This window comes from Homalodisca vitripennis, chromosome 8 (genome assembly GCF_021130785.1).
Source record: "Homalodisca vitripennis isolate AUS2020 chromosome 8, UT_GWSS_2.1, whole genome shotgun sequence".
Lineage (NCBI taxonomy): Eukaryota > Metazoa > Arthropoda > Insecta > Hemiptera > Cicadellidae > Homalodisca > Homalodisca vitripennis.
The window spans coordinates 46,799,212-46,823,289 of record NC_060214.1 but is presented as its reverse complement, the minus strand read 5'-3'; positions in this window follow the sequence as shown (position 1 = coordinate 46,823,289).

Here is a 24,078-nt window from a genome sequence, read left to right as displayed (position 1 = left end):
TGAATTAAAATCTAAGAGTACTGAAACTTCCTGAAAGTTACTAAAAAATAATGAGTAGTTTTTTTATTTATAGAGTATGCACAATGACAAATCGTTACGTAATATCGTGCTTAATGATTCACTGAACACATCTTTAATGATGCAGACAGTCAAAAGACGTTTTAATTGTTTAAATTGCAGGACGAATTCAGGATGAAAGTTACTTTTTATTTGAATAAATTCATATCTAACTTGCCAATAACCAATTTAACACCTGATATGTATTGATGATTTTTATACGACACAAAATAGACATTGTGGAAAGGTTGATAATTATTCGTTGTATAAAGCTTTACAATAATAAGTAAAATAATTTAAAAAATATTTTTAAAGGTAACGCGATAAAAACTACTACGTGCCATACAAGTTTTACATAGCCCTTTTAAAAATATAAATGCCGCATTAATATTTAAAACTGAGCCTTACTTTTGTAATACATTTGAGTCTCTAATTACAATTTAAAAACATATACAATTTTTTAAATAAACTGGTTTAATTACTCGGTCACGAAATACATAATTATTTATTACTTCTCATTTATCTCTAAATGCATGGGTTCAGCCAACAAAACATTTATCAACAATTATATATTATTTGGTGAGCGAACAGTTCAGTAAAAGTCAGGTGCTCAATGGCAGTTTGTGATGTGCCTTTGTTATGTTTTGTGCTGAACAAATAATTGTTCTACTCTGACAAGTAACCTCATATCCTTGTGCCTTTGTTATGTTTTGTGCTGAACAAATAATTGTTCTACTCTGACAAGTAACCTCAGCCGACCTTTGTGGATTTATTTAAACAATAATCTGATTTATTATTGGGGTTTACTCTAGTCACCATGTTATGATATGATATATATATATTGCTGACTAAGCAAATTTTGTTACCTATCAGAGGTCTAGAATTTTTCAAACTAATTAGCATTTTTATCCAAGACACTGGATAAATAACGGATCAATTAGTATTTTATGAGTAAAAAGAAGACTGAAACTAAACTATCTATTAATTTCACAGACTTGCCAACCCATATTCCAAAAATTTTACTAATATCTATAATTAAAAACCTATCGGGAAGATTTTTAGTATGAGAGTTGGACACATGTAACCCTCTCCAGTATCGGTTCACTAATATTGTGTTTTTTTTATTTTTCTCTTAAAAATTATCCACCGATGATAGAACTATTTAATATATATGAAAATAATTAATTTAAAATATCAGAATTTTAAGAAACAAACACTACCATTAGAATATTAATCATTTGAGTTAAACTCAAAATTTGTTTTTCTCTTTTGTTTTTTTTTTTGTACCAAGTAATGAAACTTTGTGACCGTTAAATCGGTTTTTACACAGTTTTTGACACTTTAAATATAAATTACTCATTTTTTCAATAATAAAATAAAATTATAAACTTAATTATAACGGTTAAATGTATACTGCATATCGAGGAACGTACAAATGAGTCGAGTACTTAAACATCAGAAAGTACAATCCAAGCGAGCAAACGTCCGTGTAGAGAAGTAAAATATGAAGTACAGTATGTAAAGTGCAGATGTTCATTATAAAAAATGTAACTGGACCTTTCATCTTAAAAAGCACAGGCATCAATTTTTCAGCACGTCAGGATAGCACTCGTGAAATTTTAAGCTCTGAACCACGCTCTGTGTTGCGTAAAGCTCTCAAAATTAGTGATATAAAAGAAGATAATAAACGAGCAGAGTACGGCATTAAGGCTTATTTACGTTTGAAGCTACAATTACAAGCTTTTATTTTATTCCTATAAAATATTTTTTCTTTATTTATTTTTAATTCTTTTTAACTCTTTTTAACTTTATAATAATAAATGCTAGATTTGTAAATTGTAAATGAGTATATTTATTCTCATATAAAACGAAATTATTTTATTAATAATATACATTTTAGGTCTTCCCATTCTAACTCTTTTCCGAATTCTGTATACGAGTTATCTAGTTATCTACTACCTACGGAGCCCCATTCCAAACATTATGATGACCTCAAGCAAAGCATTAACGAATGTAATCTCGTTTTCATTACTTTGATCCAGATTCAATAACATTGTATTTGTATGTGACGTAAAATTCATGCTCAGTAGACATACCGATTGCATATATCTCTTGTAAGGCAACTGCAGGATATTCAAATTAATTTTAATTTAACTATGACTGGTATCCTTATATGTTTACCACGAATTTTGAGTTTACAGGAACAGCACATTCCAAGATTTATATTATTTATTAAAAAAATATATATCTAAGAGCATACGTACATATAAAATATATATTGGCACAAAATTTATCATGTAATATTCCAAATTATATTCTATTCTACTTTACAATATTCTGTAAATATAAATTATTGAAACATTTGGTTAGTACGATGTTTATTGTGACGGAAGGGTGTCTTTTTTATCATGTTATTTTATGTCGTATAATTCTGTAAATTTATTACTAATACAGAGTTTAAAATTACCCTTTTGTCATCCACACTTTAAAAAGATGTAAAAAGTAATTTCTTAAATATTCCTGCGCTTTTTATAAACTATCTGTTATGAAAACATAGTATATGACAAGTATCTAATCCCCACAAAAAGCAAATTTTAAATGGTGTCACCTAGAAACTTTTGGTCCTAAAAAACCATTTTACTGAATAGCGTAATTTTTTCAAACCGTGTTTACAATATACCAAACTGTTCTAGTGAAATTTCCTCGTTAATGAATTAAATCTATGTACTGTATAGAATGATAAAGTGATATGATTTATTGTAAGGAAGCTTTAAAACGTACATAGGTGTAAGACTTATTTCTAAACCACCCAAGTTTCAGTTATATAACATTTATAAGTAAGTGAGATCTATTCATGAATTTGGTGAGGCGTTACCGTACGCAATATCTTCTATAGATTGGTAATACGTAATAGTAGCGTATGACTTTGTAAAAAATAAACAATTACTATACAACACTCATTTTCTCGTAATATTATGATTGTATTCATAATATACGAATTATGACAGTACATAGTCATGTTTACGTTCCTTAGTCATGTATGACGGTAAATTTCGTTGAAATTAATAATGAAAAGTTTGTTTGAGAAACACTTACTTTTCTGGGTTTAAAAGTGATTCAATGTGTAACATAAGTAATCCAATCCATTTTCCTTGTATAAACTGTGCTTGACAATCTCTTGAAGATAGTTTCTGTTGATTTTATTAGTTAAACCAGATAAAAGAAAAAAATAAACAAGAAGTTTCTTATAGAGTTGATTCTTTTCTGTTTGGGAATACTGAGCATACACTACATGTTTATGGTTTATTTTAATATTTTAATTAATAAATGTCTTGAATGGAGCTTGTCAGAATTATGTTTGGAAGTATTTATTGCTGTCTTAATTTATTTTTTTACTAAAGCATATGTATATTCCCAAGTAAATTTCAATCCGACTGAAATAAAAAGGCTTATTGACGGTACAACTATATTTTATAAAATTGTACGTTATTATGAATCCCTTTAATACTATTCATTAAGCATACGATTTAAAAAGACCTAATATCCCTTAATTCTGAATTACTAATCAAATGTTTTTTACGTTTGTGAAATTTACATTTTGTTACAAATCATCTAATTATTAATTGCACACTGCGAGACATCAACTTTATTAGAAAACGGTGAAAAGCAACTATTTGAGTGTTCTTGTTGTTATTTTTTATAAATTACAAAATAGACAGATATTTTCTGTAAAAATGTAATATATGAAACTGCTTAAAGAGGCATAATTCTTTCTAATTATCAATTAGATCTCAAAACACGGGCTATATATACATTAAAATTAGAATTAGGAGGTAAAGCGCTATAGAGAAACACTATTTTCCTTTATTACTTTTTCTAAAACTAAAGTTATCTTTTATATGTTATTTATCTGTATGTAAAATTAATAAAGGCGTATCTAACAGTAAAATATATATATATAAAGAATATATATATATATATATATATATATATATATATATATATATATATATATATATATATTTCGTTGTTAGTATTAATTTCGATTAAATATTTGATATACTTGTTGCAGCATAGATTATAAGATAAGCTGTATTCTGTGTAAACACTGCACATACAACTGTGTCCGTATAGCTACGTAAACTAGTTAACATTACATAAATTCAGCAGATACGTGTTTCAGTTATAGTTTAAATATAAGCATCTCATTGGGTGCAGCGAATAAATGTTAGTTTTCAAGCAATTACTTCGTTACAAGTGAAACAGTTTAAATCCTACATGAGGGTTGTACTTCTTTCATATTCACGTGAATAAAACGTGGTAACAAATAAATTACTGTAGTAATTGCTTCATATTTGTTGACTTTGGTTAGGCCAGACTTAATTTTAAATCAGTTTGCATAATAGGAACGTTCATGTTTGTGAGCTTTGCATGTCACCAATAAGGTCGTGTTTTAAATATAATACTAGAAATATTTCCTTGGCCGGAATAAATTACAATAGTACTAAGTATGCATTTTTGGTCCGAAACAGGCTTCCCAGCTATGCGTACGTGTATAAATGCTTTATAGGGAAATCAGCGAAATCAACTTCCGTTACATAATTACGTACAGACCCGTAATTTAATACATCCTGAGTATGTTTACTGAACAGATAAGAACTTTGAATTTAGGACTCCTCCAACCTGGAACACAGAATTTCAATATTTACTAAAATAATCTATCATAAAAATTTATAGAAAAATCAAATTACTTCACAGGTACTTATACAAGTTCTTTCCTGAGTCATTAGGGCTCCAAAACAGTGTAATAAAAATTAAATTTAAAAGGGTTTTGGAAATTATAATACATTATAGTAATTATCACCGTTATTATGTTAACAATGAAATTTAAAAAAATAGTTTGCCCACGACATAAACGACATAATATGTAGCTAAAATATCCTACTTCCGTTTCTGAACTACAAACACCACTATCTAATATTGGGAAAAAGCCATGGACATGGAAATAGTGGAACCAAAGAATATTTAAGTTTGAACTAAAATCGTTGGAGCTATTCATACAAATATTATGATATATTGGAAAAAAATTCTAATTATTCTTAGAGACTTATAGTAACCGTTCAACTCCCTCACTTTATGGTCCCAAGACACTGTCCATGAGACCAAAATCCAAAATGGCTCAGGTGATTAATGTCTTTTATTGTATATGTATTATCTCAGAGATTTTTAGAACATCTGTTTCAAAAGGAGTTTGCCCGAGGTGTCTATATTTTTAATATGAAATCAAGTGAAAGGCACAGCGTATCAGCTAATATAAAACATCTATCAATGTTACTACTACGTAAATCCATCACGCTATTATATTTTCTACTTGTTTACTTGGTGTTAGCTATAAGTTAGCTTAAAATCAGTCTATTTTTACATTCCATAAGTGCATATTTGCCAGTATGCAAAGTACAAATATACCATCTTTATTATTTTTCTACTCACAGAAAATAATTTAAGACTGAATAGTGCTCATAAATTGGAAGACAAATTCACAGTAGGTCGTGAGATGATTTTGCTAAAGTATGTTACAGCAATTGCACTTGTGGCGAGATAGGGATCACTGAAAACTAAAAGATAAAATATTTATTTAAAACTTGTTTTGTTTAGCGTGTTTACATTACCCATGAGCGCTAGGAGAATTTTAGAAATTTTAAATTATAAAGTACACAAATAAGATTAGAAAATTATAATAAAATGCTTACTCATATTTAATTATATGTATAGGCAGTAAAAATTATGTGAAGAAAATTTTACCAATCGACGTAAAATATCCGGAATAGTCAGCAATTATTTCTTACTAAATATATAAGACGTTAATGAATATTTATTACGTTAATGAACGAGGCGGAAAACGACAGATGCCGGGCTGGGCCCATCCCTCTACTCTCGTGAATGTGGGGGTGTGGGTGCGTAGTTGCTTCCTTTTTACGCAACTATTTAGCGTTTCTTTCAATGTGAGAGGCTTACCTGAGATTGAATAATACATTTCTGTTCAATATATCATTTTATCTTGACGAGAATATGTGCATATTTTACGAGTTAAAATGTCATATGATTAAACTCCTTCGTTAACAGATTTATGAATTCTGGGATTTTCTCGTTGCCATTATGTGTAGTTACGGAAAAGAATCCCTGCAGCATATAAAAATTAATTTGGCCAGTATACTGAGATATATAACAAAGCTTAATTCTATAAATAAACAAACTATATCATTTCACTTGTTATTCTGTCTATATATTCTGTATATATATAAATTAAGGTCCATGTAAATGTTTTCATTTCTTACCTCAATCTCGCAATATCGTTTGATCAGCCGAACAGACATTCAGCTTTTCAAGCCCTTAAACAATATACTTCAATAAAAGAAGCAAATATATGTATTTAAAATATATTACGGAAATTATTTGTAATAACAGAAAAAATATAAGACCTTTTCAATTAAATTTCTCAAAATTTAAAATTATTCAAATTTTATTAGCGAAGAATCAACAATAACGTTAAATAAACAAAGTTTTCATTGCTACAACGTAGGGGAAATGACTACAAACTAATTTTACCGTACATAATTAGTTATACTGTGTAAAGGTGTATGGAGACTTCCTCTTTATAATTAATTATTCAACATCAATGTAAACATCACAAACACGCCCATTCCGGCCATATCGCCAGCGGAAATTGGCATTATGACTCCATCCGAAACGTATTATCAATGATTCATCAAATAGAGAGTGTTTGTTGTTCACGTCCTACAGTAATACGTTCATAATGACGTCATATTGACTTAATCTAGTTACTAAGCTACGATGTTAGCAACACATCGCTGTGGTACTATCGCTATTAAACAAGTGGGCAACTATGCACATTTTATTATTTAGGCTACAGTATAGTATCGCCAGTATAAAATATAGATAAAAACATTTAAAAGCGATGTATTGTACCATTGTCTATAATCATAGGCTTTTAATTAGATTTAGTGTTAATTGTGTAAGCGTCAGTCGAGAGGCCGGTAAAATGTCATTATGTCTTTTTGTATGTCTGTCAGTTTGTAAATCTGCCAGTGTGTGTGTCTGTCCGTCTGTCTCTATCTGCCATTGTGTCTATCCGGTTCCCTGTTGATACGATATCTCGTAAACGAACTGAAATATAGACTTTAAAGTTTTTATAAAGCTTTAATAATATAGCAGCTACAAATAACATAATTATATTAACAAACAAGCTAATAAATACTCAAAAACTAACAAATAAATTAAATATATAACAACAATACTATTATAAAACATAACACAATAAGCAACAAATAGATTTATTCATATTATGAAACAGCTTAGAGTCCGCTATGGTTTGAGGAATCAAAACAAACAAATAAATAAATAACTGTTACAAAACACACACACACACACGTATACGCAGATGCAAAAAAGGTCTATAATTATATATATATATATATTATAGAGCCTTGTTGAACCAGTTACTAGGTCTAATTCAAAAAGGAACGTGACTGCTGACAATTATTTTACTTCCATTGATCTTGTCAATAAGTTAAGGGAAAGACAACTAACATACGTTGGAATGATTCCACAAAATAAAAGGGATATACCGGTTGCTTTTAAACCTGACGAAGAACAACCCGTCCAATCATCTGTGTTTGACTTTACTGCGGACAAGACTTTGGTTTCCTATGTATTGAAAAAAACAGAAGCGTTACACTGCTGTCAACTATGCATAATGATAAGAAAATTGCTACGCTTCAGCAACAAGAACGCCCAAGATCTCCCGCACAGAATCAACCACAACCAAAGAGGCGCCGATGTAGCATTTGTCCGAGACATAGAGACCAGAAACACCCAACTGAATCCAAAAAATGTTTACGAGCTGTCTGCAAGGCCCACAGCATTGTTCACATCGTGTGCCACAACTGCAGAGACAACTAAAAGTAAGTTTTAACAAAATGTCTTATAATATTTTTTATTGTGTTAAAGATCGAATGATGTAATAATAAACATAATATATTGCAACTGTCTTTTTATTTCAATTTATTTAAATTTGGGTCAGTGGTGACCCCACCATACCAGAAGTGTTACTTTTTTAACCATAGTTAAGGGGTAATAAAATGAATAATTAATTTGTCTTAATTTTCTCACAAGCCCCCTTACATAAAAAACCCATTTTAAATTTATATAACCTACTAAGCTTAGATGTTTTACCATAGCAACTACTCCAATTCTTTCACGGACACAACCATATAAACACAAATGCTTACACCCTTATTCAAGAAGTGTTCCTACTTTCAACTATGATCAGTGTTTTATAACACACAACTACGTTTTAACAGTTTTAAATAATTAAACTTATTACTTTATTCAAGAATGTATAGAATTGTTTATATTTTATAAGTTTTAACTACTGAGCAATCTATACATTATTGCTATTTAAAGTAGACGAATGTTTGAGAGCATTTTTCATTGGAATCATTTAATATGTCCAATAATATTTGATAACCTAAATGGCTTAAATTCATATAAGGGTCATATAGCTCTTTACCTAATACTGATCTTATCTATACACCATTTAAAATAGAAAACAAAAATTTTTGAAAATATAATAATTTTAAAATAATACAATTTTTAAAAATTAGATATCATATTCATCCACATGGGTGAATATTATTCTTATGGATATACAAACAGAAAATGATAACCGTAAGCTTAGCTAACGTTTATCCAACTGAGTTATTTAGTACTATCATATTTTAATAATAGCTCAATGATAGGGTTAAAACTAAAATTGATGTTTACCCGGTCTGAGGTATTCTGGATTCGGGGTTCTCTTTGAAAGGGCCCAGCGCGACACAGCCTCCAGTATTGTACTTGCATTGTATGTATAGACGAAATCGATGTAAAGCACACGCTTTCAAGCGGGTTGCCTGCGGCTCACAACATTTTCAAGCTCCACTGTTACTGTGGGAACTTTGATCATATTCGTACTTTGGGTGCGTTGGATGTTTTGATCAAATCCTTAGAATTCTGCACCACCATACCATATTCAATGTAAATCCTTGCGGATTACAGCTGTGTGCCGTTAAAACGTATGTTATCTCTTCTGCTACATTCAGGGAGTAATTTAAAATAAGAAAATGAAAATGTATTTTTATTTTCATGGTTATTCTGTAGAAAGTTGGTAATATAATGACTTATTTTAAATGGCATTTAAAAAATTATTTACAACAATACTGAACAACACAGTTCGTCAAAACTAATTGTAAATTTCATACAAATGAATACCGCAATAAAGTTAAAACAAAAGATAAAAACCGCCTTTTGTCTAATTTTCGAATAAAGTTTATTACTATGTCACTGTACATTTAGAGATTTTTAGAAAAACATTTTTAAATCAATAAATTAAAAACAGTATGTATAAAACTAACGGCATTTATTACAGATAACTGCAGTGAAAATAGCGGGTATTTTTTAATTTGAAAAATGTTTTGACACTATGTTTTGAGCTAAAAATGTCTTACTAAACTCTCAGTTCATATTGCAGCGTATAGGCTCAGAGATGCCCGCTCCACGAACGGGCATTTTCATTTGGGCTTCTCCCTCGTGCTGTGTTTTGATAGCCCGATCTCCTATCGAGGTGTCTGACTCCCCCCCCTCTTCAATTCATGTATCACGTTAGCTTAAAGATGCCTGTTGTAAAACACATTTAAAATTTTATATATTTCTGGTAGAAAACTTATGTTGATGCTTTGTGATAAAAGTAAACTATAGAGAGAATGGGTAGTTATAACTAGGGTGTTCCTCTTATATTTACTCTCTACTCTCTACTCTCTACTCTCTAAGCCCAGATTCATATTCAATAATTACAATCAATCTATTCCTATTAAGAAGGAATCACGTCCTCTCACGGCTTTCTGTGTTCCGTGGAATTTGTATCAGTACCGATCTGTGCTGATGGGGCTAGCTGTGGGAGCCCAAACGTTAACTAGGTTGCTTGACTCCATCTTCCACGATGTGAAGTTCAGGTATGTCTTTAATTATCTTGATGACCTTCTGGTCTACAGTGAGTCTTTCACGGAACACGTTAAACATCTTGAGGAGGTCTTGGTTAGGTTGGGTAGGGCTGGCCTTACAGTCAATCCGGAGAAGGTGTCTTACGCCCAGTCTGAAATATCGTTTCTCGGTCACCTCGTGTCGTCTAGGGGGGTATCTATAGACCCTGCCAGGACCCAAGGCATTCGGGATTTTCCTCCTCCGAAGGATGCCAAGGGTGTTGCCAAATTCATCGGCATGGTTAATTTCTACCGTAGGTTTATTCCTGACTTTGCCGAGGTGGCCGCCCCTCTGAACGCTTTAAGAAGGAAAGACGCAAAGTTCGTTTGGGGTGAAGATCAAGAACGTGCTTTTCAACTGCTTAGGGAGGCCATTATCCAACCTCCTGTGCTGCGAATACCGGACTTTAGTAGGCCCTTCATCTTGCAGACTGACTCCTCATCCTGCGCTGTAGGAGCTGTGCTTTCTCAAGAGTTCGACGGCGCTCGGCAACCAATAGCTTTTGTATCCTGGACTTTGACCCTTCAGGAAAAGAAATCTTCTATTTATGAGCTGGAATGTCTGGCGGTCGTTTTCGGCATGGATAAGTTTCGGAGGTTCCTAGAGCATTCCGAATTTCTGCTGGAAACTGACAATCAGGCTCTTTCCTGGCTATTGGCCCATCCTCGACAACTCGGGAAGATTGGTCGCTGGGTTGTCAAAATTGCGGCCTTAAAATTCAGGGTGCAGTACATTCGCGGCACTTAAAACGTCGTCGCCGATGCTCTTTCTAGAATGTATCATCTACCCAGCGATCCTGTTGATTCTCAAGCACCGTTGTGTGGGACTGTGCTGTTGGATTTCCCTGCTGCCTTTGAGAGTTTTGGCTCTCACCAACTTCAAGACCCCGAGTTGTCAAACATCATTGGTGAGCTAAAGGAGGGAGAAGCCCACTCTCCTTACTTCTTGTCCAAGGATGTCCTCTGCTGCCATGCCCGACGCGGAGGTGGTCCCAAGATTGTTCTGCCGAGTGCCCTCATACCGATGTTCTTTTCCTATTTTCATGTTTCTCCCGTGGGCGGTCATTTATGGATTCACAAGACCATCGCTAAAATCAGAGATAAGTTCATCTGGAAGAGTATGGACAGAGATATTGCTGGTAGAGTACGAGCTTGTCATCTTTGCTCGGTCATTAAACCAGCACAAAATACCAAATTAGGACTTCTTTCCTCCGAGGTGGCGGAGCGGCCTCTTGAAAAAGTGTTCATTGACTATGTGGGACCCTTTCCCCGTAGCAAGTCAGAGAATACCTCCCTGCTTGTAGCTGTGGATGCTTTCTCTAAGTTTTGCTGGTTGATTCCTCTTAGGAGTGCCACGGCGTCGCTCACCGTCAAGGCACTCAAGTCCCGCCTTCTACAGAATTTTGGAGTGCCCGCCACCTTCGTCTCAGATAACGGCACACAATTCGTGTCGAGGGAGTTTCATCGCTTCTGTTTTGGGCATGGAATCAAACATGTTACGACATCTCCTTACTACCCCCAGCCTTCTCATGCTGAGCGGTTCAACCGCAATCTCAGAGCCGCCCTCATCGCTTATCACGCTGAGAAACAAACTACCTGGGACGAAAACCTGAGCTGGCTTCAGTTAGCCTTCAATTCTGCTCTTCACGAGAGTCATGATTCCACGCCTTTTCTGGTCATGTTTAGTCGTCCTCCTTCTGATCCCTTGTCTAATCTCTGGAGTCTGGATAGTCTTCTACCAGTGCCTGGTACTCCCAATGTGAGTGAAAATTGGGAGGCAGTCAGGGTTAAGCTCCTACAGTCTAGGGAAAGGGTGAGGAGAAAATTCAATAAGGGACGTATTGCTAACCCCTTCCAGGTGGGGATCTTGTCTTTTGTAAGGCCCATCCGGTCAGTTCGGCCGTTGATAAACGGGCAGCCAAACTTTGCTATCGGTGGACAGGTCCACACCGGATTCTTCGTTTTCTCTCCCCAGTTACTGCTGAGTTAGTTGATCCCGTATCGGGGAGGTTGTGGCGGAGGGCCCACGTTTCTCATCTGAAGGCCTTCCGTGGTGATACCTCTGGTCATGCTCTGGATACTGGTGCGGCTGCGGGGGTGTCCGGGGACTGATCACCCCTGGTTTTCTCTGTGGTGTCGTTTTACTCTCTTTCTGTTTTCTTCTTTCTCCAAGAGAGGCGCCTCTCAAAATTTCAGGAGGATCGTGTTTTGTCTGCCTCCTGCTCAGGACTTCGTTTCCTGTTAGGGTTCTCGACTTCCCGTATCCTGTGCCAGAGCTTGTTGGTTCTTCTTTCAGTGGGGGAGAGGTTTTGTTGGGGTTGCACCCTTTTTAGTGGGGGAGGTTGAGCCAGGGCTCAGTTTGAACGTTTTTGTCTTTCCTTTTCCACCTCGGCCAGTCTTATCAGTCGGTGGGGGAGTCACTCCGTCAAGTATTGATTTTCTGCCTGGTTGGACTGTTTGGTTGAGGTCAGCTGGCTGACCTTGACTAGTTTACCCACCAGCTGTTTACCGGCACCGGCACCGGCTACTGTTCGGAGCGGTCAGACACGTTCGGAGAAGCTACTGTGTTTCTGTCTGTTCACTGCTCGTCCCGTTCTCCATGGCTGGCTAATTCACCGACTTTCGGCAGGTAATTGTCTTTTTCACTCTCTTTACTTATTTAGTTGGCGGTTTTTCTCTCCCACCCAGACATATATTATCGTAGATTAGTTATAAGTAGTTTATATATATTATTTTGTAACTTGTGTTCCTCGTGTACGTGTTCGTGTCGCAAAGTGTTCTATCCTGTCTTTCGTACGTTCTAAATTTGTTAATTTATTTACTATGCAAGTTAAGTTTTTTATTTTTGCTCTAGTGCTTTCTAACTGATCCGTTCGGCGAACGGAAATTATTTATTCCGTGTACACACTTTGTCTTTTTTAGTATAAGCGAGACGGTACAGACTTTGCAAATTTTTGTTACCTCGTGTTTTGTGTTGCATGCAAAATTGGGTGGCAACATTCATGATTTCAATTTTATTATTTAATTATTGCCTTTATAGTAGCGTGAACTGATTAGAATTTAATTATTGTTATTTGGGAAATAATGTTCTGTTATTATTTGTAAATTATATAATTATTATTAGGCCTACCTTACAATTAATATTTAATAATAGAATGTAAATTATTATAATATTATAATACAATGATTAAAATCCAGTGAATTATTGTTACAAGTAAATGTTATCACGCTGAATAATTTAGTATGGCTGTTCTAGCCTATAAGTAAATGTTTATATATTTGAAAATTTGTTTTGTACATAATATTTAATATTGTCACCAAGTAGTGTATTTTATAAATACTTGGTGTCTTGAGTTATTCTTAGGAAATAGTCTTTGATACTTAAAAGGTACTGTTAGTTACAGATGGTTATTTTTAGTTGTTAAATTTAAATATTTTATATATACTTTGTGGCAAACATAATTAAGTTTTTATTATTTCTCAGGTTGCAATAACATTTTTCTAAATATCTACTGGTTATGTTGGGATTCCTTTAGGGTCCCCGTGAGTGCCGTCAGCGGGACTGATGCGGCGAGTCTGCCCACAGCACTGAAGCCAACTGAATGCCCGCGCCCTGCCAGCGCTATTGGACCGGCATCCAACCGGAGTGTAGTGCTCCCATTCATTTCTTCTGGAACAAGGTTGGATCAAAAATGTTTTTTTACTTGTTATACTGAACTTGCGAGGACTGGGGTGCAGGGAGCGCTGCCAGATGTTAGATCTGGAGGAGGGCCAGTACCTAGCCAGTATTTATTTAGTTAGTTACATGACCTGAAGGGGAGGATTTCATCTTTAATTCGGATTCGTGGAGGCAACTAAGCCCCCGCCTCTTTCGAAAATTGGCTTTAAATATATATATTTTTTTTAATTTTCGGCTACAATCTTGAAACAAAATTACTTTTCAAAAATAGTGGGCCTAGAAATTCTACAACCTTTTTCCTCCCCTCAGTTCATAAAAAATTTACCTGTTAAAAATTTTATATTTACTACCGCTGTACCTGAAATTGTTATTTATATATAATTTTTTCTTTATTATATTATATTATTTATTTATTATGTTATTTATTTCTATTTATTGTGTTATTGTCTATATTGGAATTTTATCTGTTGTTATTTAGTTCTTAACTTACACGGTGCACCGTGGTACTGAAGTAATTGTATTTTGCATGGAAATGTTTGCCACCTACTAGTTATATCTTGTACTTGAAATCTTCTCTCTTTGTCTCTCTTCCCACTAGTGGCATGTGATTGTTTTTTTATGATTTGCTCCGAGTTTGGGAGGGGCGCGCTTCCGAGGCCTCCTGTCTTTTTCGCCTGCTCGGAACACTCTTCTCGGAGATACATATATTAAAAGTGGCATGCTTTAAAATTCTTACAATCTTTAATATTAAATATAGAATATTTAATCAAACCCTTTATAGTTAGTTTAAAAGTCGTAGATATAAATTTATTTATGCTGCAAAATAAATCTATATTTAATCGTGCATTACATTATTAGTAGGAATGCATTAAATATAAATTTCGTAAAACATTAAATAAAGTTTATCCGATTTCATTATACTAGACATATTATGTTTCAAAATTTGACATGTGCATTTTAAATAACATTGTATTTTCTGAGTGACTTTCCTTTACCGTTATAACACCAAGAATAACAAATATAATCTATATAGATTGGTATTAATGATACATGTCTAGTTAATTACGCTTTGCAATAAAATTCAAAATCTTTATGAATTGTTTAGTAATTATACATAAGTCCATACACCACAAATTTTGTAAAATATACTATGGTCACACTGTATTCCATATAACACGGACGGATAGCACGATAAGTACATTTGTGACCAAATATTTCATTGCTCGCTAAGAAAGTATATGGGAATTACTTGTGTCTTGAATGGGTTCCTTCTTTAGCCATCCATAATCCGCAAGTAGCTCAAAGAGAGGTAAGAAGCAATTTTGGGGGGAAATCGTATTTTTATATAGTACAATTATTTCATTGTGTAAGCACGTTAGGAATATATTAAAATATTATTATGGGATACAAACAAATTATTTAAAGCCCAGAATTAATGTTTTGAAGCTTACAATATTTATTTTCGTCTTTTTATCATACTCGTATAAAAAGCTATGATTATTCTATTATCTAACTAGTTTTTATCTTTAACAATGTTAGTAGTTGACTGTAGCTGCTGTTATGAAACCTACCTATTGTTCCTTTATCTAGTAATCATACTTTTCGTCTTTTTATCATACTCGTATAAAAAGCTATGATTATTCTATTATCTAACTAGTTTTTATCTTTAACAATGTTAGTAGTTGACTGTAGCTGCTGTTATGAAACCTACCTATTGTTCCTTTATCTAGTAATCATACTTTTCGTCTTTTTATCATACTCGTATAAAAAGCTATGATTATTCTATTATCTAACTAGTTTTTATCTTTAACAATGTTAGTAGTTGACTGTAGCTGCTGTTATGAAACCTACCTATTGTTCCTTTATCTAGTAATCATACTTTTCACAAAGTAGTTAATAATACTCTGAACATTTTGAATTTTCACAAAATATCGTTCTAGAATATTTTGAATCAAGAAATTAAAAATATGTCCAATTAGGAAGGTTACGGAAAGCATTTTAAAATATAACGATAAGATATTTTGCTTGTATATTTATAACAAACATGATTAATTTTGAGACTAGTAATATTTATAGCATGACATACGTAGAGAATATAAAGTAAATATTTTGCGAAAGATAATCTAGTAGTATCGTAATTTGTACTTACATAACGATTAGTTCACCATTTAAATAACGTTTATCTGTATGAAGTTGCATCTACCCTTAAAATATTTGCCTTTTTTATTCTCACACAATTTAAACTTGATAGTTTGACAGTTAATATTGCAATGACTGAAGGGATGATAAAATTACTATAACAACACTTTACTGAGTATTACCGTGTACCAGCTCATTCCTAAATATTGTGAAATGTGGGGCAGTAGCTTCTCAGTACTAGGGATTGGTAATATGGTCGATGATGTTTGAAATCATTTTTGCGTCATTGTAGGTGGTAAAAACTGCATAATAAGATGCAAATTGGTGTTTTAAAATTGAATTAAGAGTTATCTCACAAACGGAAAACTGTCAGACAGATAGATGGACTGTATAGTCCCATCCTGTGACATTTTAAACTATACCTCAGATCCAAGTCAAACTATTAAATAAATTTTCTAATTACAGAACATTTCTATTCTCTGTAGACATTTTAAACTTGGATTTATAATTTTAATGTTTTTTTATGGAAAACCCTTTTTAGTCAATGCTCTTGGAAAGAATTTACACCTAGTCATTTCTTGGTATTGTAAGATTGCTATAAAAACATATTACTCTAACGGATCATGGTAAGAAAAAAAATTAAATCTATACTTTCCATTAAATTTTTAATTACTTATATATTTCATTTAATATTTGCTGTGAACTGGGTGAATAAATAAAATTATCAATCAGTAATTATAATAGTCTATTTATATACCAATTTTGCGCTTATTTCAGTAAACCATTTTAATAAACATTTAAAAAGTTAAGACATCCTGAATAGATATATTTGGATTTTACGTTTACAAATGGTTCTTTTATGTTTGTTGATGAATACAAGACAAACGATATATTCCTTACATAAACCAGAAGATCTTGTTTTTATTACAAATAACAACAAGCCTTCAAAGAATTGTTTGCACATGTCTGCCATAAAATAAAGGCTCAAATCATTGAATGTCCTTTTAACTCGAGTTTGATGCTGATATCATATTTATTTACGTGCGTGAAATTTTGATTGTTTGTGTGAAGAAAAAAATTCGCTCTGTAAAAAGTTGAACGTTATGTAGGTGTTTTAAACAATTTTACAATATCTCATTTAAACCACAACACATCCATCAATGTATTGTTAATAACAAAGTAATTACTTTCTTGGTCTGACTGTATACAGATTGTTTTTAAGCAATGAAAATTTGATTTTCCATTCTTTATTTTAAAGAAAATTCTCATAAGAGAATGTATAAAGAATCGGAGAAAAACAACCATTTCAAAATGCAAGTCTTGTGTTGTTGCTCACTTAAATATTCTGAGATTGTTCATGTAAAACTATTATTATTTCTGCATAATAAATACAATTATAAGTCTTAACATTTCTAACCCTTTAGTTTTAGCGTAAAAAATATGAGAAGTGTCCGATTTATCTAAAATAAGATAAAACCTATAAGTATCTACAATATTTTTATTTAAATTAGTTTACTTTCATATTACTTTATATATTTAAAGTATGTAAAATTCTAAAGACGTTTTTCTTACCATTAAAATGAAATAAAAAATAAACACAATGTTTGAGTAATAAGTAAGTTTTTAAATAAGCCATTGGGAATGATTCAACGAGTAAAAGAAAGGATTAAAGTTGTTTAAATTGAGCAATGTTTCTCGAGATTCACACCAACACGGACACCTATTGGTGGCAGGCTTATGTCAGAAAATATAAACATTTAACATAGTTGTTTTTAAAGTATTTGAGTAAACAAATGTCTTACCCTACTTTCTTTAACAGTGACTTTTCTTTTAAATTAAAATCGCAATATTTTAAAATGGAAATAAATATTGCCTCTAAATATTTGCCAATTTTCATTACATAATCTAAAAAACACAACTACATATTTAGATTTTTGGGAGCAAGATTCCAAAAATATGTTGTTTCTACAAGCAGCTCTAAAGGAAATACAAGTACAGGGTGAATGTTGCCTCTACGGATTTGACCCCCCAATGTATCCGTCTCTATTGAGCTGTGAGGAGGTAGTTTTGTGTAATATTCGACAAGGGCACACGCTTCCGGATTCCGGCTTCTTTTTCAGTGTGATACATGTGAGTAACTGTCGTTACTACGTGCAGCATAGGCGCAAAGTCAATCTGCCAGTTTCTTGCAATATATATTATCGGATAATGATTTAATGATAGAAAGGCTTCTTTATTTTCTTATAAGCCTTATTTGAAAATTATTTTTAATATATACTTTTATGTACGGTTCATTTTGAACTTATGTATTACATAATTATCCACTTTTATTTAATTATTATTATTACTACTGATTGATAATTATATTGAATTGGACATTTTGCAGCCAAATTTATATTAATTATATTTAATAAATTAGTGTTAAACAGACAGCAAGTTTGGTTATTATATTTTTCTATATGTATAGTCTATAAGAGTATTACGCAAGCATAGCAATCTACCATTAAGGAGAATCGACTAGGTGTTCTGACCAAGGGCGTTGGTAAAATTAGTGTTTTCCACATATAACATATTTTACAAATTAGATTTTTTTACTACGTATAAAATTGGTGCTAAAGTCTTGCAATAAAATGTATGGGTTATTTGTGGACCTGAGTTTGACGTAAAAAGGTCAGAGGATAGTCCGCCAGTTTTTCAATGAGCGAGATAACTCTTAATGCTCGTAGAAAGATCCTAGGCTTTTAAAATACAGTGTATCGCAGAGATCTATTGATTTTTGAGTCAAACGCCAAAAGAAGTCCGTCTGTTTCTATCTATCCATCTGCCTGTGTGTGCGTTTTATTCGTTGAAGACTGAAACTAAACTATCTATTAATTTCACAGACAAAAAATTTTAAACAGGCTTGCCAACCTATATTCCAAAAATTTTACTAATATCTATAATTAAAAACCTATCGGGAAGGTTGGACACAGTATGAGAGTTTGGAAGAGGTTGGAAGTATAAGAGTTGGACACATGTAACCCTCTCCAGTTTCGGTTCACTAATACTATAGTTTTTTTTATTTTTCTCTTAAAAATTATCTATTGATGATAGAACTATTTAATATATATTAAAATAATTAATTACAAATATTAGAATTTTAAAAAACAAACACTACCATTAGAATAGTAATCATTTGAGGTAAACTGAAAATTTGTTCTTCAATTTTGTTCTTTTTTGTACCAAATAATGAAACTTTGTGACCGTTAAATCGGTTTTACACAGTTTTTGACACTTCAAAATATAAATTACTCATTTTTTTAATAATAAAATAAAATTATAAACTTAATTATACCTTTAAATGTATACTGCATATCGAGGAACGTAAAAATGAGTCGAGTACTTAAACATGAGAAAGTACAATCCAAGCGAGCAAACGTCCGTGTAGAGAAGTAAAATATGAAGTACAGTATGTAAAGTGCAGATGTTCATTATAAAAAATGTAACTAGACCTTTCATCTTAAAAAGCACAGGCATCAATTTTTCAGCACGTCAGGATAGCACTCGTGAAATTTTAAGCTCTGAACCACGCTCTGTGTTGCGTAAACCTCTCAAAATTAGTGATATAAAAGAAGATAATAAACGAGCAGAGTACAGCATTAAGGCTTATTTACGTTTGAAGCTACAATTACAAGCTTTTATTTTATTCCTATAAAATAATGTTTCTTAATTTCTTTTGAAATCTTATTAACTATAACAATAAATGTTAGATTTGTAAAGTTCAAATGAGTATATTTATTCTCATATAAAACGAAATTATTTTATTAATAATATACATTTTAGTTCCTCCCATTCTAAATTTTTTCCGAATTCTGTATATATCTAGTTATGTACTACCTACCGAGCCCCATTCCAAACATTTGATGACCTCAAGCAAAGCATTAACGAATGTCATCTCGTTTACATTGCTTTGATCCAGATTCAATAACATTGTATTTGTATGTGACGTAAAATTCATGCTCAGTAGACATACCGACAGCATATATCTCTTGTAAGGCAACTGCAGGATATTCAAATTATTTTTACATTTAACTATGACTGGTATCCTTATATGTTTACCACGAATTTTGAGATTGCAGGAACAGTACATTCCAAGTTTTATATTACTTATTTTAGAATTATGCCTACAGTAAAAAAAAAAAAATATAAGAGTTACGTAACATATAAAATATATATTGGCACAAACTTTATCATGTAATATTCGACATTATATTCTATTCTACTTTACAATATTGTATAAATATCAATTATTGAAACATTCGGTTAGTTCGATGTTTATTGTGACGGAAGGGTTTCTTTTATATCATGTTATTTTATGTCGTATAATTCTGTAAATTTATTACTAATACAGATTTTAAAATTACCCTTTTGTCTTCTTTACTTTGAAAAGATATAAAAAGTAATTTCTCAAATATTCCTGCGCTTTTTATAAACTATCTGTTATGAAAACATAGTATATGACAAGTATCTTATCCCCACAAAAAGCAAATTTTAAATGGTGTCACCTAGAAACTTTTGGTCCTAAAAAACCATTTTACTGAATAGCGTAATTTTTTCAAACCGTGTTTACAATATACCAAACTGTTTTATTGAAATTTCCTCGTTAATAAATTAAATCTATGTACTGTATAGAATGATAAAGTCATATGATTTATTGTAAGAAAGCTTTGAAACGTGCATGTGTGTAAGGCTTATTTCTAAACCATCCAAGTTCCAGTTTTAATAGGTACAGTTTTATAAAATGTTTAAGTAAGTGAGATCTATTCGTGAATTTGTTGATTCGTTACGGTACGCAATATCTTCAATAGGATTGGTAATACGTAAGAGTAGCGTATGAATTTGTAAAAAATAATTAATTACTATACAACACTCATTTTCTCGTAATATTATCATTGTATAGAGTACATTTCGTTGAAATTAATAATGAAAAGTTTGTTTCAGAAAAACTTATTTTCTGGGTTTAAAAGTGATTCAATGTGTAACATAAGTAATCCAATCCATTTTCCTTGTATAAACTGTGCTTGATAATCTCTTGAAGATAGTTTCTGTTGATTTTATTAGTTAAACCAGATAAAAGCAAAAAATAAACAAGAAGTTTCATATAGAGTTGATTCTTTTCTGTTTGGGAATACTGGCATACACTTTATATGGTGTTTATGGTTTATTTTAATATTTTAATTAATAAATGTCTTGAATGGAGCTTGCCAGAATTATGTTTGGAAGTATTTATTGCTGTCTTAATTTATTTTTTTACTAAAGCATATGTATATTCCCAAGTAAATTTCAATCCGACTGAAATAAAAAGGCTTATTGACGGTACAACTATATTTTATAAAATTGTACGTGATTATGAATCCCTTTAATACTATTCATTAAGCATACGATTTAAAAAGACCTAATATCCCTTAATTCTACGAATAAAAACCTAAATTACTAATCAAATGTTTTTTACGTTTGTGAAATTTACATTTTGTTACAAATCATCTAATTATTAATTGCACACTGCGAGACATCAACTTTATTAGAAAACGGTGAAAAGCAACTATTTGAGTGTTCTTGTTGTTATTTTTTATAAATGACAAAATAGACAGATATTTTCTTTAAAAATGTAATATATGAAACTGCTTAAAGTGGCATAATTCTTTCTAATTATCAATTAGATCTCAAAACACGAGCTATATATACATTAAAATTAGAATTAGGAGGTAAAGCGCTATAGAGAAACACTATTTTCCTTTATTACTTTTTCTAAAACTAAAGTTATCTTTTATATGTTATTTGTCTGTATGTAAAATTAATAAAGGCGTATCTAACAGTAAAATATATATATATATATATATATATATATATATATATATATATATATATATTTCGTTGTTAGTATTAATTTCGATTGAATATTTGATATACTTGTTGCAGCACAGATTACAAGATAAGCTATATTCTGTGTAAACACTGCACATACAACTGTGTCCGTATAGCTACGTAAACTAGTTAACATTACATAAATTCAGCGGATACGTGTTTCAGTTACAGTTTAAATATAAGCATCTCATTGGGTGCAGCGAATAAATGTTAGTTTTCAAGCAATTACTTCGTTACAAGTGAAACAGTTTAAATCCAACTTGAGGGTTGTACTTCTTTCATATTCACGTGAATAAAACGTGGTAACAAATAAATTACTGTAGTAATTGCTTCGTATTTGTTGACTTTGGTTAGGCCAGACTTAATTTTAAATCAGTTTGCATAATAGGAACGTTCATGTTTGTGAGCTTTGCATGTCACCAATAAGGTCGTGTTTTAAATATAATACTAGAAATATTTCCTTGGCCGGAATAAATTACAATAGTACTAAGTATGCATTTTTGGTCCGAAGCAGGCTTCCCAGCTTTGCGTACGTGTATACATGCTTTATAGGGAAATCAGCGAAATCAACTTCCGTTACATAATTACGTACAGACCCGTAATTTATTACATCCTCAGTATGTTTACTGAAAAGATAAATACCTCGACTTTAGGACTCCTACCTGGAACACAGAATTTCAAAATTTACTAAAATAATCTATCGTGAAAAATTAGAGAAATATCAAATTATATCACAGGTACTTATACAAGTTCTTTCCTGAGTCATTATGACTCCAAAACAGTTCAATAAAAATTAAATTTAAAAGGGTTTTGGAAATTAAAATACATTATAGTAATTATCATTGTTATTATGTTAATAATTAAATTTTAAAAAATAGTATGCCCACGACATAGACATAATGTGTAGCTAAAATATCCTACTTCCGTTTCTGAACTACAAACACCACTATCTAATGTTGGGAAAAAGCCATGGACATGGAAATAGTGAAACCAAGGAATATTTAAGTTTTAACTAAAATCATTGAAGCTATTCACACAAATATTATGATATATTGGAAAAAAATTCTAATTATTCTTAGAGACTTATAGTAACCGTTCGACTCCCTCACTTTATGGTCCCAAGACACTGTCCATGAGACCTAAATCCAAAATGGCTCAGGTGATTAATGTCTTTTATTGTATATGTATTATCTCAGAGATTTTTAGAACATTTGTTTCAAAAGGAATTTGCCCGAGGTGTCTATCTTTTTAATATGAAATCAAGTGCAAAGCACAGCGTATCAACTAATATAAACGATCTATCAATGTTACTACTACGTAAATCCATCACGCTATTATATTTTCTACTTGTTTACTTGGTGTTAGCTATAAGTTAGCTTAAAATCAGTCTATTTTTTACATTCCATAAGTGCATATATGCCGGTATGCAAAGTACAAATATACCATCTTGATAATTTTTCTACTCACAGAAAAAAGGCTGTATAGTGCTCATAAATAGTGAGACAAATTCACAGTAGGTCGTGAGATGATTTTGCTAAAGTATGTTACAGCAATTGCACTTGTGGCGAGATAGGGATCACTGAAAACTAAAAGATAAAATATTTATTTAAAACTTGTTTTGTTTAGCGTGTTTACATTACCCATGAGCGCTAGGAGATTTTTAAAGTTTTAAATGATAACGTACACAAATAAGATTAGCAAATTATAATAAAATGCTTACTCATTTTTTCGTATATGTATAGACAGTAATAATTTTATAACAAGAAATATTTATCAATAGACGTAAAATACCCGGCATTGTCAGCGAGTATTTCTTACTAAATATCTAAAACGTTAATGAATAACCCGAGGCGGAAAACGACAGGTGCCGGGCTGGGCCCATCCCTCTACGCTCGTGAATGTGGGGGGTGTGGGTGCGTAGTTGCTTCCTTTTTACGCAACTATTTACCCTTTATTTCAATGTGAGAGGCTTACCTGAGATTGAATAATACATTTCTTTTCAATATATCATTTTATCTTGACGAGAATATGTGCATATTTTACGAGTTAAAATGCCATATGATTAAACTCCTTCGTTAACAGATTTATGAATTCTGGGATTTTCTCGTTGCCATTATGTGTAGTTACGGAAAAGAATCCCTGCAGCATTTAAAAATTAATTTAGCCAGTATACTGAGATATATATATTTCTTACCTCAATCT